The sequence below is a fragment of the Zea mays genome, chromosome 3, assembly GCF_902167145.1.
Source record: "Zea mays cultivar B73 chromosome 3, Zm-B73-REFERENCE-NAM-5.0, whole genome shotgun sequence".
Classification (NCBI taxonomy): Eukaryota; Viridiplantae; Streptophyta; class Magnoliopsida; order Poales; family Poaceae; genus Zea; species Zea mays.
The window spans coordinates 125,116,895-125,134,549 of record NC_050098.1 but is presented as its reverse complement, the minus strand read 5'-3'; positions in this window follow the sequence as shown (position 1 = coordinate 125,134,549).

Genomic DNA, 17,655 nt, shown 5'->3' with positions numbered 1-17,655 from the left:
ACTGGGCGATGCAGTGCCCAAAGAAGATGGCGCAGCAGCAGACCAACCCCAATGCTCCAACAAGGCAAGGTGTACTGCAGTCGGCAGCAGGCAATCGTAGCCAAGCGTACAACCGTGGAAAGGTGAACCACTTGGAGGCCGAAGCAATCCAGGATGCACCAGATGTGGCAGTAGGTATGTTCTCAGTCGAATCTCATCCCGCAAAAGTGCTATTTGATACTGGTGCAACTCATTCATTTGTCACTGCAACATGGGTAGAATTGCATAACATCTCAGTAGAGGCAATGATGCCGCCCATGAGGATTAATTCGGTTGGTGGCAAGGTGCAAACAGATAAAATATGCTCAAATATAATGGTGGAAATAAGGGGGATAGGATTCCCCAGTGACTTAATAGTAATAGACACCCCTGGGATAGATGTTATTCTAGGGATGAATTGGTTAATGAAGTATGAAGCAAATGTTAGTTGTGACAAGAGGACCGTAACATTGAAGTCCCCGTCAGGAGAAGAGGTAGTGGCCGAGCTAAGGATGCCTAAGTCAGAAGAGGGAGTCTGTCACCAGATTTCAGTTGATAGTAAGGAGCCCAACCCGCTCGAGGCTATCAAGGTCGTGTCGGACTTTCCGGACGTGTTTCCCGAGGAGCTAACGGGCATGCCACCCGAGAGAAAAGTCGAATTTGCCATAGAGCTTATCCCTGGTACCGCCCCCATTTCCAAAAGAGCCTATCGAGTGTCTGGACCAGAATTGGTGGAACTCAAGAAGCAGATAGATGAGATGTTAGAGAAGGGTTACATCAGGCCAAGCACCTCGCCTTGGGCCGCCCCAGTGTTGTTTGTAGAAAAGAAAGATGGTACCAAAAGGATGTGCATAGACTATAGAGCCTTGAATGAAGTCACTGTCAAGAACAAGTATCCCCTGCCAAGGATAGAAGATTTGTTCGACCAGCTCAGAGGTGCCAGCGTATTCTCGAAGATAGATCTGAGATCAGGTTACCATCAACTCAGAATCCGACCTTCGGATATACCAAAGACAACATTCATCACCAAGTACGGGTTATATGAATTCACAGTTATGTCCTTTGGTTTGACAAATGCGCCAGCCTTCTTTATGTACCTGATGAACAGTGTGTTCATGGACTATCTAGACAAGTTTGTGGTAGTGTTCATCGATGATATTCTCATATACTCTCAAAGTGAGGAAGATCATGTAGAGCATTTGAAGATGGTATTGCAAAGACTTCGAGAGCATCAGTTGTATGCCAAGCTGGGCAAATGCGAGTTCTGGATTCATGAAGTCTTATTTCTGGGTCACATCATAAACCAAGATGGGTTGGCAGTGGATCCAAAGAAAGTAGCAGATATCCTGAACTGGAAAGCACCGAAGGATGTTCGTGGGATCAAGAGCTTCATTGGAATGGCCGGATACTATCGGCGCTTCATTGAAGGCTTCTCAAAGATTGCTAGACCAATGACAGCGTTACTAGCGAAGAAAGTTGAGTTTAAGTGGACCCAAAAGTGTCAGGAAGCATTTGAAGAACTGAAGAATAGATTGACTACAACTCCTGTGCTAGTCCTGCCTGATGTTCACAAGTCATTCTCAGTGTATTGCGACGCTTTGTACACCGGATTGGGATGTGTGCTAATGCAAGAAGGAAGAGTGGTAGCATACTCATCTCGACAGCTGAAGATCCATGAGAAAAATTATCCCACACATGACCTGGAGTTGGCAGCAGTGGTTCATGCCTTAAAGACCTGGAGACATTACCTGTATGGGCAGAAGTGCGACATCTACACAGATCATAAAAGTCTGAAGTACATATTCACCCAGTCAGAGTTAAACATGAGGCAGCGAAGATGGTTGGAATTGATCAAAGACTACGAGTTGGAGGTACATTACCATCCAGGCAAAGCCAATGTTGTTGCAGATGCTCTGAGCAGGAAGAGTCAAGTCAATATGATGGCCACATACCCAATGCCATATGAGTTAGCCAAGGAGTTCGACAGACTGAGTCTCGGTTTCCTGAACAGTACGCAAGGAGTAACAGTGGAATTAGAGCCCACCCTAGAGCGGGATATCAAAGAAGGGCAGAAGGATGATGAAAACATCAACAAGATCTGGCAGCTGATCTTAGAAGGAAGAGGCAAAGACTTTCGAGAGGATGAAGAGGGAGTAATATGGTTCAAGGACCGATTGTGTGTTCCCGACCTCAAACCTATTCGGGAGCTGATCCTCAAGGAAGCTCATGAGACAGCCTACTCCATACACCCTGGAAGTGAAAAGATGTATCAGGATTTAAAAAGGAGGTTTTGGTGGTATGGCATGAAAAGAGAGATCGCAGAATATGTCGCCATCTGCGATAGCTGTCAGAGAACCAAAGCGGAGCATCAGAGGCCTGCCGGATTGTTGCAGCCATTGCGGATTCCTCAGTGGAAGTGGGATATGATCGGGATGGATTTCATAGTTGGCCTAACTTGTACCCGGGCCGGCTATGATTCCATCTGGGTGGTTGTGGACCGCTTAACAAAGGTGGCCCATTTCATACCTGTGAAGACAACATACACCGGAGCAACGTTAGCTGAGTTATACATGTCACGGATAGTCTGCCTTCATGGTGTGCCGAAGAAGATAGTGTCAGATCGAGGAACGCAGTTCACATCTCATTTTTGGCAACAGCTACAAGAAGCTTTGGGCACACATTTGAACTTCAGCTCAGCTTATCACCCGCAGACAGACGGTCAGACTGAAAGAACTAATCAGATCCTAGAAGATATGTTGAGAGCCTGTGCGTTGCAAGACAAGTCAGGATGGGACAAAAGATTACCTTATGCAGAATTCTCCTACAACAATAGTTATCAGGCCAGCTTGAGGATGTCGCCGTTTCAGGCACTCTACGGACGGAGTTGCAGGACTCCGCTGCATTGGGACCAGCCTGGAGAGAGACAGGTGTTTGGCCCCGACATCTTGCTTGAAGCCGAAGAGAATATCAAAATGGTTCGGGAGAATCTGAAGATAGCCCAGTCAAGACAGCGAAGCTATGCGGACCGAAGGAGAAGAGAACTGAGTTTTGAAGTGGGAGACTACGTCTATCTGAAGGTGTCACCTATCAGGGGAGTCAGAAGGTTCGGAGTTAAAGGCAAGTTAGCACCCCGGTACGTTGGACCATATCAGATTCAAGCAAAGCGTGGAGAAGTGGCCTACCAGCTCAACCTACCAGAAAGCTTGTCAGTAGTGCACAATGTGTTCCACATGTCGCAATTGAAGAAGTGTCTGCGAGTACCAGAAGAACAGTTGCCAGAGGAGGGTTTGGAGGTCTAGGAGGATCTGACATACATAGAGAAGCCAACGCAGATTCTGGAGTTTGCAGACAGAGTCACTCGGAGGAATACCATCAGAATATGCAAAGTCAGATGGGGTCACCACTCGGAGGAAGAAGCAACCTGGGAACGAGAAGATGATCTGAAGGCCAAATACCCTGAACTCTTTGCTGACCAACCCTAAATCTCGGGGCGAGATTCTTTTAAGGGGGATAGGTTTGTAACACCCTGAATTTGGGGGTATAAAATTTCTTTGCTCATATTCACAAATTCAGGTGTTACTTCCCTTTTCTCATCCTTCCCCAATCTTTTCCTTCTCATTTCTATAGGGGAAAAGTGCTTATTTTAATTGTAATTATAGTCTATTAACTCAAACTCCAAGGGAGTATGAATTGTTGCATCATGTTGAACCCTAGATTTCACTTTTGTTTGGTGCATAATTCTTGGAAAGTCTAATTTGAGTTTGTGGCTTATTTGGATTTGAATCAAATAGAATAAATAAAAGAAAAAGGGAAAACAATTCCAGAATAAAAGGAAAAAGGAAAGAAGCCCACTCCCCCGCCCCCCTCAGCCTTTCGGCCCAGCTAGGCCCATCCCCCGCAAGCGCGCTCTTTCCCCCCCCCGCTCTCTCTGCCCTGGCGGGCCCGCCCGTCAGCGCGGCCGCCTTCCGCGCGCCCGCCCCCGCTTTCCCCTCTCTCTCTGCTCGCGGGCCCGGGCTGTCAGCCCCGTCTTCTCCGCGTAACCGCCGCCCGAGCTGCGCGCTGCCGCGGACTCCGCGCCCACGTCGCGCGTGGAGCTCGCAACCGCCCCGCCCCGCCGGCCACTTGAGCCAGAACCCCACTCGCCCTCTCCCCCTCCCTCTTTTGCGCACCAGCAGACCCCTCTCTCTCACCTCCCCCTCGCTGCGCACACGCCAGAGCGCCGCCGCCATAAACCCCCGCCGTCCCGAGCTCGTTTCCCCGTCGCCGTTGGAGCTCCGCCGTGCCCTTTGCCACGGTGAGCTCCGCCCCGACGTCCGCAACCCGGGACGCGCCCCAATTTCCCCTCCCCCTCCCTATTTCTCTCTGCCCGCGCTCACCCGCCGTCCTCCGTGCAGCCGCGGAGGTCCGCCACCGTCGCCCCGGGCCGCCGTTGCGCCATCGCCGCCACCGAGGAGTCCCCGGAACCCGCTTGAGGTAAGGAACCTCTCCCGCCCCCTCCAAACCCGTGTATTGCCTTCTGCCACGTTTGATTCCTCGCCGGAGTTGTTCAACGCCGCCGCCGAGCCGCTTGGCCATAGACCGCCCCCCTCCGGTGCCCCTGCCCCGACTCAGTCCCCACCAGAAGACTCCCCGCGCCTTCCCCAACCTCCCCGGCCGCTCGGGTCGCCCCAGAGACCCGCCGAGCGCCCGCGCCCCTCGTCTCCGGCGAGTCCTCCGCCGCGGGGACGAGCGCCGCCGCCCCAGCTAGCCGTAGGAGAGGCTAGGCCGGCCACCCGATCCCCGCCGTCCGTCCCAGATCGGACGGCCCCGTTTTAATTAGGCCGAGCCCAATCCTGGCCGTCCGCCGGAGATCCAACGGCCCAGGCCCGCTTCCCCCACACCCCGCGCTGCCCGCTGGCCCCGCCTGTCAGCCTGCCCGCGCCCGCGCTGCCCGCTGGCCCCGCCTGTCAGCCGCCGCGCTCGCGCTGCCCGCCCGGCCCCGCCTGTCAGCCGCCCAGGCCGCCGCACGCTCGCGCGCCCGCCCGCGGATCTAATCCTGGTCGTCCGCCTGAGATCCGACGGCCGTAGGAGCCCGATACCCCTTCGCCCGCGCGTTTTCTTAAAGAGACCCCCGGTTTTCTGGAATTTAAACCCGCCGTCCCTGGTTTCTCTCAGTTCGGTCCTCGGACCTTTTATTTAATTCAAAATAGGTATTTAGGGTATATTTTTAACCCCTAAACTTGTAAAATTCATAACTTTGTCATATGAACCCCAAATTAGGTGCTTCAAATTGCAAAATGCTCATGGTATTTCTGTCTATCTATTTAAACAATGCTTCTCTGTTGTTTCCATGTACCAATTAATAGTTAATCATTAGGATAGGATTAAGGTTATTGGAACCCTATTTGAGATAATTAGAAGTTGGTAGACTTTAATAAAAGTTGGAGCACTTAAGTTTATAGACCTAAACACCTAAGTTTAGGAACTTAAAACCAGGTAATGATTCAATCCCACCACTGACTTAAACCTGATTAGTGGATAATGAATCACTTTGTATAGTCCTCTACCCCAGACCTAGGGAACACCAGAGGGCCTATCCCTTTTCTACTATGAACTTGTGATCTCTCTGCTGCATATGTTTGGTATGTTGCTTTTTGTTTGTTATCTTCCCAAGTGCATAGTATGAATGATTACTTTACGTAGACAACGAGCAGTCTGTGTTTCCCGAGGAGGTTGCAGAGGAAGTCCCTGATCAGCAGTTTGGTGAAGGCAAGTGTCCTTTGTCCCATTATGTCCTATTCATTTATAACTTACTACCCCACATTACTTACTTGAAACCTAAGGATTTACTAGCTTTACACTATACTTTATCCTTGATAACCTTATGGGCTGTTATGGTTAGCACTCTGCTATTGCCTTAACTTAATCAATGAACATGATGTGACTATTTATGATACTGTTATCCTGATGATGTTGATGATCTTGTGATACTCTAGGGGGCTCAGGTTGTTTCCTGAGTACCTCTCCGTAAGGACTTGTTCGTTGAGAGACAACCCGGGATAACAGTGCAACCATGAGGGTGAAATGGGATGCCCTTAGCTGATTAATTAGATGAACTAGAGGTGTAGTTGCTTAGCCGTCGTGCCGTCAATGGGGTCCAGGCACAGTGCTTGCTCTGCCGAGGCTGAGTGCCGAGGTTCTTTCGTTTTGCTCTTTGTTAGTCACTCTCCTGCGGGGAGGGGTACTGTGTTTATCAAACTGGAGAAACCTAACGGGCAGCTATGATCTCTAGGGAATCTTTGTAAAAGCTACATAGTGATGCCCTGCCGGACCACCTAGGTAGTGGTCAATGGGGATTAGCTCTCCCCGGGTAGAAAGGGAATCATGACTCATGGGTAAAGTGTGCAACCTCTGCAGAGGGTAGTGAAACTGATATATCAGCCGTGCTCACGGTTAAGAGCAGCCTTGGGATCCTCTTTGATTAGAGATGCAGATGGTTCGAGATACAAGGATTATGTTATGGTTTTGGTTCGACTATGATGATGATGTTCCTCGATGAGGAAATGATTTACGGGTTGGTAAATGCTAAAATCTGGCTTCTACTAATGATAAATACTTGACCAACTAAAAGCAACTGCTTGAGCCTAACCCCACATAAAGCTAGTCCACTTCAGCCAAACGGGACAATTGCTGAGTACGTTGATGTGTACTCATCCTTGCTTTACCACAAAACACCAGGTTGCCCGCATTGTAACCACTGCTCAGGAGAAGGCGAAGCCGTGGAAGGAGACTTCCAGGAGTTCCAAGACTACGACGAATTCTAGGTGTGGGTTGGCGGCAACCCCCAGTCAGCTGCCTGTGAAGGCCTTATCTTTACTGCGTTTCGCTAGCACTTTGATCTATCTGTTAAGATAATGACTATGTGGATGTCTATGACTCTGTGATGTAATAGGTTAATACTCTTTTATGTTATTATTCGAGCACTGTGCAATGATGTTCATTTATGTAATCGCTGTGTACGTGAGTTCTGATCCTGGCACGTACATAGTTCGCATTCGGTTTGCCTTCCAAAACCGGGTGTGACAAAGGTTAGCGGCACATGGGACCACTTCGTCTGCACGACCGGACCGGTGATGGCGACGTGGTTGATGCTGCGGTAGTGGTCCCGCTTCTGCCGCTTCGTGTCGAAGTCGGCGCTGGACCCCCCCGTGATCATGTGAATGACTCCGCGATATGGCTGATCGGCGAAGTCTTCTTGCTTTGGGGCATGGGGGTGGTGGATGTTTTGTTGTTGCTGGTGTGGAGGTGGGGGTGGGGGAGGTACGATTTGTACTTCCTGGTGTTGTTGGTATGCGTGGTGCTGTGGATGCGGAGCGGGGGCGTGGATGTATGGTGGAGGGGGTTGCTGATATGTGTGCGCGACAACTCTGGGGTTGTCGGCTGGTTGCGCCCGTGCCATCCTGTCTCTGGTGGCCTTCGTCTCTGGGCAGTCTCTGGTTTGGTGGGCGCAGTCTTCGCCGTGAAACAGGCAGTAAAATCGATGTGGCGGCTGCGCACGTCCCCGGCCCCGTCAGTGAGTTCCGTTTCCGCGGCCCTGGGGGGATATTCCTGGCGGCGAGGGGCCTCACCAGCGGGGTGCTGGTTGGCGATGTTGTGCACCTGCTGCTGATTGCGGCCGTCCCGGCCGGAGTCTGGCTGCGGAGTCCTTGTCCACGTGCGGCTGGACTGTGGAGCATCTTTGGGTTTCCTCTGAGACTCAACTTTGCGCTGGTGGAGCTCTTCGGATTTGGCGTATTTTTCAAATAGCTGATACAACTCCTGGAGGTTCTTGGGCGGATCCCTGATGCAGTGGCTGTAAAGGACGCCGGCCCGAAGGCCACTGATGGCGTAGTGGATGGCGATCTGGTCATCGACCGAGGGCAGCTGTGACTTGAGTGTCAGAAACTTGCGGTAGTACTCCCGCAGAGTCTCTTTTTCCAGCTGCTTGCAGAGTGAGAGTTCGGCCAAGGCGTCGGTGTCTGGGAGGTACCCTTGGAAGTTGAGCAGGAATTTGTCCCGGAGGCTTCTCTAGGAGTCAATGGACAATGGGGGCAACCTGGTGAACCAGGTGAGAGCTGGGCCCTCGAGGGCGATGATGAAAGACTTGGCCATCGTGGCGTCGTCCCCTCTGGAAGATGCAACGGCAACCTGATAGCTCATGATGTACTGTGCTGGGTCAGTGCTGCCGTTGTACTTGGGATAGGTCCCTGCCCGGAAGTTGGCAGGCCAGGGTGTCACTTGCAGGTGTGGCGCCAGGGGACTTCGCTCGTCGAGGTAGTTGACACCTTGGAATCCCGCGGCGTGTGGGATGGCGTGGTCGCGCTGGGGGAAGTGTAGGTCTTCGACTTGTGCGCGCTGTTGCAGGGGTGGCCCGTGTTGCAGGCCGAAGTGGCCTTCGCGCTGCATTAGCGCGATCTCTTGCTCGAGCTCCTGGGCCTTCTGCTCTTCGTCTTGTATCATTTGCCGCACCTTGGCTTGTGCAGACACATGTTGGCGCTTGGCCTCAAGTATCTCTTTTTGCTTCTGGAGATTGCGGTTCTTGATGCACAGGGCGCGCAGCTGTAACTGTTCTTCCGCTGAGACATCGATGACTTCGCCGTCTTCGGTGAGGTCCGCGCCCTCTGGTGGAGCGAAGCCTGGGGGAGGTTGCGGCTGTCCTTCAGGGCCGCAGGTGCGGAGAGCGTCGTCTTCAGTGGCCTCTTGGTGGGTGGTGTGGGTGAGGGCGAGGGCCTTGCCCTTTTTTGCGGCCAGCAGTGCTGCCTTCGCAGCCTCGTTAGCCTTCGAGCTAGCTTTCTTGGGTGCCATCGCGGGTGGTTTTTTCGTAGCACGAACGGTGGGCGCCAAATGTTGGAACTTGCTCTCCAATGCAAGTTGATCCAACGGGGGAATGAAACAACGTAAACAGGGTTCTTGAGCGAGATGGCGATAGCTCTGTTAATCTAGCCTCTCAAGGGCACTGTGCGGGGGTATTTATAGGTATCTGAGTGTCCGGCGTCCTGTGTTAAGGACGCATGTGCCCTCAGACACCTAGGTTATCCCCGGTATATTCCCATAAAGCGGGGTTACAGACCGTAATTACAGGGAGGTCTTTACAAATTAGGCCCGTAATGCGCAGCGGCCACGCAGGGCCTGTTACAGTGGGCCGGATCACACGTGGGCCTCCATGCTGGACGAGGTCGCAAGATGAGACGACCTCGTCACAGGTCTTCGTCCGGTGGCATATGAGACGAAGGGTAAGTCTGCCCGTTGTCTTGTCTCCGTTGGTGCAGCGAGGACGGCGAAGGCATCGAGCGAAGGGTGGCGTCTTCGCCTTCGCCCCAACAACAAGGCTTCCAATCCACTCTAACGATATCATTTACCCTTCGTCGTCACTCCACAACACTCTCAATTGGTATAACCCTTCACTCTTATTTACTTGTACCAATGGGAGAAAAAATACTAGGGCTCTCAAAGTCTTCATTTTTGGCGATTAATGCCAAAGGGGAGAAAAATATTAAGCCCAAAGCAAAAGGACCGCACCACCAATCAAAATTTTCAAAAATGAAGCTTTGATTGATATTTTTCATTGGCATCTATGTCATGGCAATATATCAATTGCTATCCTTATCTTGACAAAGCAAAATCTCAATTGATATTGTTTCAAACTTCAATTGGTATCTTGCAATGGCATTTTCCTCAATTGGTATATGTAAAGGTAGATTTTCAAAATTGGTATCTATTAAAACCCTCTTGAAAACTAAGAGGAGAATTTCATTCAGGGGAATTTTGTTTAGTCAAAGGAAAAGCATTTGAAACAGGGGGAGACATTTCAAATCTTGAAAATGCTTCTTGCAATCTTATTCATATGCCTTTGACTATTTGCAAAAAGACTTTGAAAAGATTTTCCAAAAGAATTTGCAAAAACAAAACAAGTGGTGCAAATGTGTTCCAAAATGTTAAATAAAAGAAAGCAATCCATTCATATCTAGTGAGATTATCAATTGGTTTAATTCCAAGTAACCCATGCACTTACCTTATGCAAACTAGTTCATTTTTGCACTTTATATATTTGCTTTGGTTTGTGTTGGCATCAATCACCAAAAAGGGGGAGATTGAAAGGGAAATAGGGTTAACCTTTTCCCACAATTAATTTTGGTGGTTGAATGTCCAACACAAATATATTGACTAACTAGTTTGCTCTAGAATACATGTTCTACAGGTGCAAAAAGGTTCAACACAAAACAATAAATATTCAAGTTAGGGATCCAATTCAAAGGAGCAAAAGAAACCAAGTGTGCTGTAGTCTGGCGCACCGGACTGTCCGGTGCACCAGGCCTCGTACAGGGTTGAACCAGCCACTCTCGGGTTTTAGCAGGCACGCTCCGCTATAATTCATCGGACTGTCCAGTGTGCCACCAGACTGTCCGGTGTGCCAGCAGAGCAACGGCTAACTCGCGCAACAGTCGACTGCAAAAGCCGCTGACAGAGGAACAGTGCGCGCAGAGTCAGAGCCACAGAGTCAGAGGTGCACCGTACAGTGTCCGGTGCCGCAAGAGGACAAAGCCTCCAACGGTCGACTGCTCCAGAACCCTAACGGTTGGGTGACGTGGCGGCACACCGGACAGTGAACAGAACCTATCCGGTGGCACACTAGATTGTCCAGTGCGCCCATCGCCAGCAGCCTTCCCCAACGACTTCTTGGTGGTTGAGGGCTATAAATACCCCCCAACCACCACAACTCCAAGCATCCAAGTCTTCTGAAGTTTTCATTCAATACAAGAGCTAGTGCATTCACTCCTAGACACAAATCAAAAGATCAAAGCCTCTCCAAGTCCCAAATTCATTTCAACCACCTAGTGACTTGAGAGTGTGTGTGTTCGTGTTCATTTGCGCTCTTGTTGCTTGGATCGCTTTATTCCTTCCTCATTCTTGTTCCCAAGTGACTTGTAATCAAAGCAAGAGACACCAAAGTGTGTGGTGGTCCTTGTGGGGGTCTAAGTGACCCATTTTGATTAAGGAGAAAGCTCACTCGGTCTAAGTGACCGTTTGAGAGTGGGAAAGGGTTGAAAGAGACCCGATCTGTGTGACCACCTCAATGGGGACTAGGTTCTTTAGAACCAAACCTCGGTAAAACAAATCACCATGTTCATTCGCTTGATTTCCATTTGATTTGTTTTCCCCCTCTCTCCTGGACTTGATTTAAGTTCTAACGCTAACCCGGCTTGTAGTGTGTGTTTAAAGTTGTAAATTTCATATTACGCCTATTCACCCCCCCTCTAGGCAACTTTCAATAAGCATTTTTCAACTTAACAAATTTTTTTATTTTCTTTAATGAGAAAGTCATCTCGTTAATGGTCTCAATTAATTCATTTAATTTTTTTTATTTTGTTCCATATTAAGGTTGGCAAAGAGAGAAATTAAATCATCTTCGTTATCGCTAGAACTACCCTCATCACTAGATGTAGTATATTTGGGGGTACTTCTAGAATGTACCTTCTTCTTCTTGTCGTTCTTTGCCATGAGACATTTGTGGCCAACGTTGGGGGAAGAGAAGACCTTTGTTGACGACGATGATGGCGGCGCCCTCGTCATAGGAGGAGTCGGTGGAGCTCTCATCGGAGTCCCATTCGCGCCCCATGTGTGCCTCACCACCCTTCTTCTTGTAGTATCTCTTCTTCTCCTTCTCCCCTTTCTTGTCTTCGTCCTTGTCACTTTCACTAGAATATGGTCATTTAGCGATAAAGTGACGGACTTACGACACCGGTAGCACACCCTTTTAGAGCGGGGCTTGTAGTCCTTCCCCCTGGACTTTCAACCCGTTGATTGGCTATCGAGCGACGCTGGCGACAGTGAACCCTTTATCGTAGATTTTCAAATCGATGGATCTGGATGCTTACCAATCATTGAATGGGAGATCTAATCTAGTCCATTGGCGGTTGATCGAACGTCCCTGATCAGCCCGTACCCCTTCAGCCGGGCTGTTGCTTGAGGATTTGGCGAAAGCTCTTGATGATGAGCGCCATTTCCTCATTGTTAAGCTTGGAGGCGTCGATTGGAAGCCTACTTGGTGTAGACTCCTCCTTCTTTTCTTCCGTCGCTTTGAATGCGACAGGTTGCACCTCAGGTGTAGAGGTGGCGCCTTGCTCCAAGTTGACAATATGTTTGGAGTCTTTGATCATTAGTTCAAAGCTCACAAACTTGCCAATAACCTCCTTGGGAGACATCTGTTTATATCTAGGATCCCCACGTATTAATTTTACTTGAGTAGGATTGCGAAAAACAAGGGTTCTTAGAATAACCTTGACCATCTCATGGTCATCCCATTTAGTGCTCCTGAGGTTGCACACTTGGTTCACCATTGTCTTGAGCTGGTTGTACATAGCTTGCGGCTCTTCCCCTTTGTTGAGGACGAATCGACCGAGCTCACCCTCGATCGTCTCGCATTTGGTGATTTTGGTCACCTCGTCCCCTTCGTGCGCCATTTTGAGGACGTCCCAAATTTCTTTGATGTTCTTCAACCTTTGCACCTTGTTATACTCCCCTTGACATAAAGAGGCGAGGAGTATAGAAGTTGCTTGTGAGATGAAGTGCCTAATTTGGGCGGCCTCGTCCGAGTCGTAGTCCTCGTCCCCCACTGTGCCTGCGCTCCAAATTCAACAATGTCCCAAATGCATTTGTGGAGTGAGGTTAGATGATGCCTCATTTTATCACTCCACATACAATAATCTTCACTATCAAAATATGGTGGTTTGCCTAAGGGAACAGAAAGTAATGGAGTGTGCTTTGAAATACGGGGATAGCGTAGGGGCATCTCACTATACTTCTTGCGCTCATGGTGCTTAGAAGTAGTGGACGACTCGGTGCTGGACGTGGAGGGTGATGAAGAGTCGGTCTCGTAGTAGACCACCTTCTTCATTTTCTTCTTCTTCTTGTCACCCCTCCGATATGACTTGATGGAGGAAGAGGATTCCTCCTTGTACTTGTTGTCGGACTCCCTTGAGAGAGTCTTCCCCGAGTCCGTGGACTTGTCGCCGGTCACAATTTCCCTCTTGGCGTGATCTCCAGACATCACTTCGAGTTGGTTAGACTCTTAATGAAGCACTGGCTCTGATACCAATTGAAAGTCGCCTAGAGGGGGGTGAATAGGCGAAACCTGAAATTTATAAACTTAAACACACACTAAGGCCGGGGATTAGCGTTAGAATTAAATCCGAAGTGAAAGATTACTTCTCTTGCCACAAGTTGCTCAAATGATACGGATGACGTTCGGGAGTAACTCAAATCAATATTGGCAAGGAAACGTTAGAGAGAGGAAATAGGGAAAACAAATCAAATGAAAATTAAAGCGAGTAGACACGGTGATTTGTTTTACCGAGGTTTGGTTCCAAAGAACCTAGTCCCCGTTGAGGAGGCCACAAAGGCCAGGTCTATTTCAACCCTTTCCCTCTCTCTCAAACGACCACTTAGACCGAGTGAGCCTTTCCCTTAATCTCACGGGTCACTAAGACCCCGCAAGGACTGCCACACACTTGGTGTCTCTTGCTTAGCTTTACAAGCACTTAGAAAAAGAGTGAGGAAGGAAGAAAGGCAATCCAAGTGACAAGAGTGCAAATGAACACAAAAACTCTCTCTCAAGTCACTAAGTGGTTGAGATGAATTTGGGACTTGGAGAGGATTTGATCTTTGGAATTGTGTCTTGGAGTGAATATATAGCTCTTGTATTGAATGTGAACTTCTAAAAACTTGGATCCCAATGAATGTGGTGGTTGGGGAGTATTTATAGCCCCCAACCACTTTCTAGCCGTTGGCAAGGGCTGCTGGCGATGGGCGCACCGGACAGTCACTGTTCACTGTCCGGTGCGCACCACGTCAGCGCGTCCGTTAGGGTTCAGAGGAGTTGACCGTTGGAGACGTTTGTCTTCTTGCTGCATCGGACAGTCCGATGACCTCTGACTTATGCGTTCTGACTTCTGCCGCAACACTGTTCATCACTGTTCATGTGACAAAACGACCGTTGGCGCGCAGGGAGCTGTTGCTCCGCTGGCTCACCGGACAGTCCGGTGGCACACCGGACAGTCCGGTGAATTATAGTGGAGGCTGCCCTGGAATTCCCGAGAGTGGTTTGTTTGAAGCTGTACGGGCCTGGTGCACCGGACACTGTCCGGTGCGCCAAATTTCAGCACACTCAAGTCTTGCTCCAATTTTTGATTGAGTCCCTAACTGATTTTCTTTCTTGATTTGTGCTGAACCTTATGCACCTGATATAAATCATATATAGCCAAACTAGCTAGTCCATATGGTTTGTGTTGGACATCAATCATCAAAATCGATTATAGGAAATGGTTAAGTCCATTTCCCTTTCACCTAGCACTTAGAGAAATATGTTAGTACCGAAAACAGTTCACTAAGGCTAGAGTCATACCTTGATTCTTGATTTGCATCTCTTTAACACTTAGTACACATCACCTTAAAACAATATGTGTTGGGCATCTAATCACCATAACATTTATAGAAATTACGCAAAGGCACATTTCCCTTTCAATCTCCCCCTTTTTGGTGATTTATGCCAACACATTAAAAACAACTCAAAAATGCAACAACATTTTCAAGGAGAAGCTAAAGAGTGCAAATTGAAGACTAATTTAACTCACATAGGATTTGGCATATTTGGATCACTTTTGCCACCACTTGGTTTATTTTCACAAAACTAATTCTTTTTCCTATCTCTATATCAAAATACTTGTTTTGGCAAATCAAGAGATCTTTCAAGAGTAAATTTGATCAAATGCCACAAACTCCCCCTTTTTCCCATAATGAAACCTCTCCCCTATAAGAGAACAATTTTGCAATAAGAGGGTTTTGATCAAACACAAAGATTCTAACTCTACAATTTTTGAAATTCACAAGTGGTTGGGTGATCCATTTGCTTTGGCCTTAATTTCTCCCCCTTTGGCATTAAGCACCAAAACAGGAGACCTTTGTGGCCCTTTTAACCCCATTGCCTCACCAAAATGTCAAATAAGAGCAAAAAGGCAATCTGAACATAAGTACGAACTTGGTACAAGATACATTGATACCGGAATGCAGTGGAAGCCCTCTCTTTGTCCAAGTTCATTTTTCCGTAACTTTGAGACTATATCAAGAGTACTCAACACACAAGTTAGTCTCAAGGGAGTCAAGTTGTAGCACATCCTCCCAAAAACATGTGCATCATTTGCATATGGACTTGTGAGGTCCGGGGATGACTTGTACAACTTGGGCACCAAAAATAAGTAATTAAAGACATTAATGCTTAAAGTAACATGATCAAAGGCATAGAACACATGTATGATATAGATCAATCCATGTTACGTGAATCTAAGACATTTAGCTCACTACGCAACCTGCAAAACCTTTTCTCATCTAAAGGCTTGGTGAAGATACCGGCTAGCTGGTTCTCGGTGCTAATATGGTAAATATCGATATCTCCCCTTTGGTGGTGGTCTCTCAAAAAGTGATGCCGGATGTCTATGTGCTTAGTGTCGCTGTGTTCAACAGGATTATCCGCCAAGCAGATTGCACTCTCACTATCACATAGGAGTGGGACTTTGCTCAGATTGTAGCCAAAGTCCTGGAGGGTTTGCCTCATCCAGAGCAGTTGCGCGCAACACTGTCCTGCGGCAACATACTCGGCCTCAGCGATGGATAGGGCAACGAAAGTTAGTTTCTTATAGCTCTAAGACACCAGGGACCTTCCCAGAAACTGACAAGTCTGTGATGTGCTCTTCCTATCAATCTTGCACCCGGCATAGTCGGAATCTGAGTATCCAATTAAGTCAAAGGTAGACCCCTTTGGATACCAGATCCCGAAGCAAGGCGTCGAAACCAAATATCTAAGAATTCGCTTAACGGCTACAAGGTGACACTCCTTAGGTCGGATTGAAATCTAGCACACATGCATACACTTAGCATAATATCCGGTCTACTAGCGCAAAGATAAAGCAAAGATTCTATCATAGACCAGTATGCCTTTTGATCAACGGACTTACCTCCTTTATTGAGGTCCAGATGTCCGTCCGTTCCCATCGGTGTCTTTGCGGGCTTTGCATCCTTCATCCCAAACCTCTTGAGAAATCTTGAGTGTACTTTGTTTGGGAGGTGAAGGTTCCTTCCTTGAGTTACTTCACTTGAAATCCAAGGAAGTAGTTCAACTCGCCCATCATTGACATCTCAAATTTTTGCATCATCACCCTGCTAAACTCCTTACAAGACTTTTGATTAGTAGAACCGAATATAATGTCATCGACATATATTTGGCATACAAAAAGATCACCAAGTCTTAGTAAAGAGAGTAGGATCAGCTTTCCTAACCTTGAAAGCATTAGAAGTGATAAAATCTCTAAGGCATTCATACCATGTTCTTGGGGCTTGCTTAAGTCCATAGAGCGCCTTAGAGAGCTTGTAGACGTGGTCGGGATACCTGTCATCCTCAAAGCCAGGGGGTTGTTCCACATACACTTCCTCCTTGATTGGTCCATTTAGGAAGGCGTTCTTCACGTCCATTTGGAACAGCTTAAAAGAATGGTGAGCAACATAGGCCAATAATATTCGAATTGATTCTAGCCTAGCTACAGGAGCAAAAGTCTCCTCAAAATCCAAACCTGTGACTTGGGCATAACCTTTTGCCACAAGTCGAGCCTTGTTTCTTGTCACCACACCATATTCATCTTGCTTGTTGTGGAACACCCACTTGGTTCCCACAACATTTTGCTTCGGACGTGGCACCAGGCTCCAAACTTCATTTGTCTTGAAGTTGTTGAGCTCTTCTTGCATGGCCAACACCCAGTCCAGATCCTGCAAGGCTTCTTCTACCCTGAAAGGCTCAATAGAAGAAACAAACGAGTAATGCTCACAAAAATTAGCTAGACGTGAGCGAGTGGTTACTCCCTGGGATGCACCAATGTAGAGGAAGAAGGTTGATCTTGCTCTTGTTGTTCCTACGGTCGCACATCACCTATTGCCATTGTTCGCATTGCGGCCGTTGGAACCTCATCTTCATCTACATCATCAAGATCAACTTGCTCTCTTGGAGAGCCATTAGTTTCATCAAATACAACGTCGTTAGAGACTTCAACTAATCCTAATGATTTGTAGAAGACACTATACGCTTTTGTATTTGAGTCATAACCTAGTAAAAACCCTTCTATAACTTTGGGAGCAAACTTCGAATGCCTACCTTTCTTTACCAAGATGTAGCATTTGCTCCCAAATACATGAATATAGGAAACATTGGGTTTGTTACCGGTTAGGAGTTTGTATGATGTCTTCTTGAGGAGGCGATGCAGATAGAGTCGGTTTATGGCATGGCAAGCTGTATTTACAGCTTCCGACCAAAATCGCTCAAGCGTCTTGTATTCAGCAAACATTGTCCTTGCCATGTCAATTAGCGTCCTGTTCTTCCTTTCTACTACACCATTTTGCTGTGGTGTGTAGGGAGCGAAGAACTCGTGCTTGATGCCTTCCTCCTCAAGATAATCTTCGACTTGAAGGTTCTTGAACTCAGATCCATTATCGCTCCTTATCTTTTTCACTTTTAGCTCAAATTCATTTTGAGCTCTCCTTAAGAAGTGCTTTAGAGTTCCTTGAGTTTCAGATTTATCT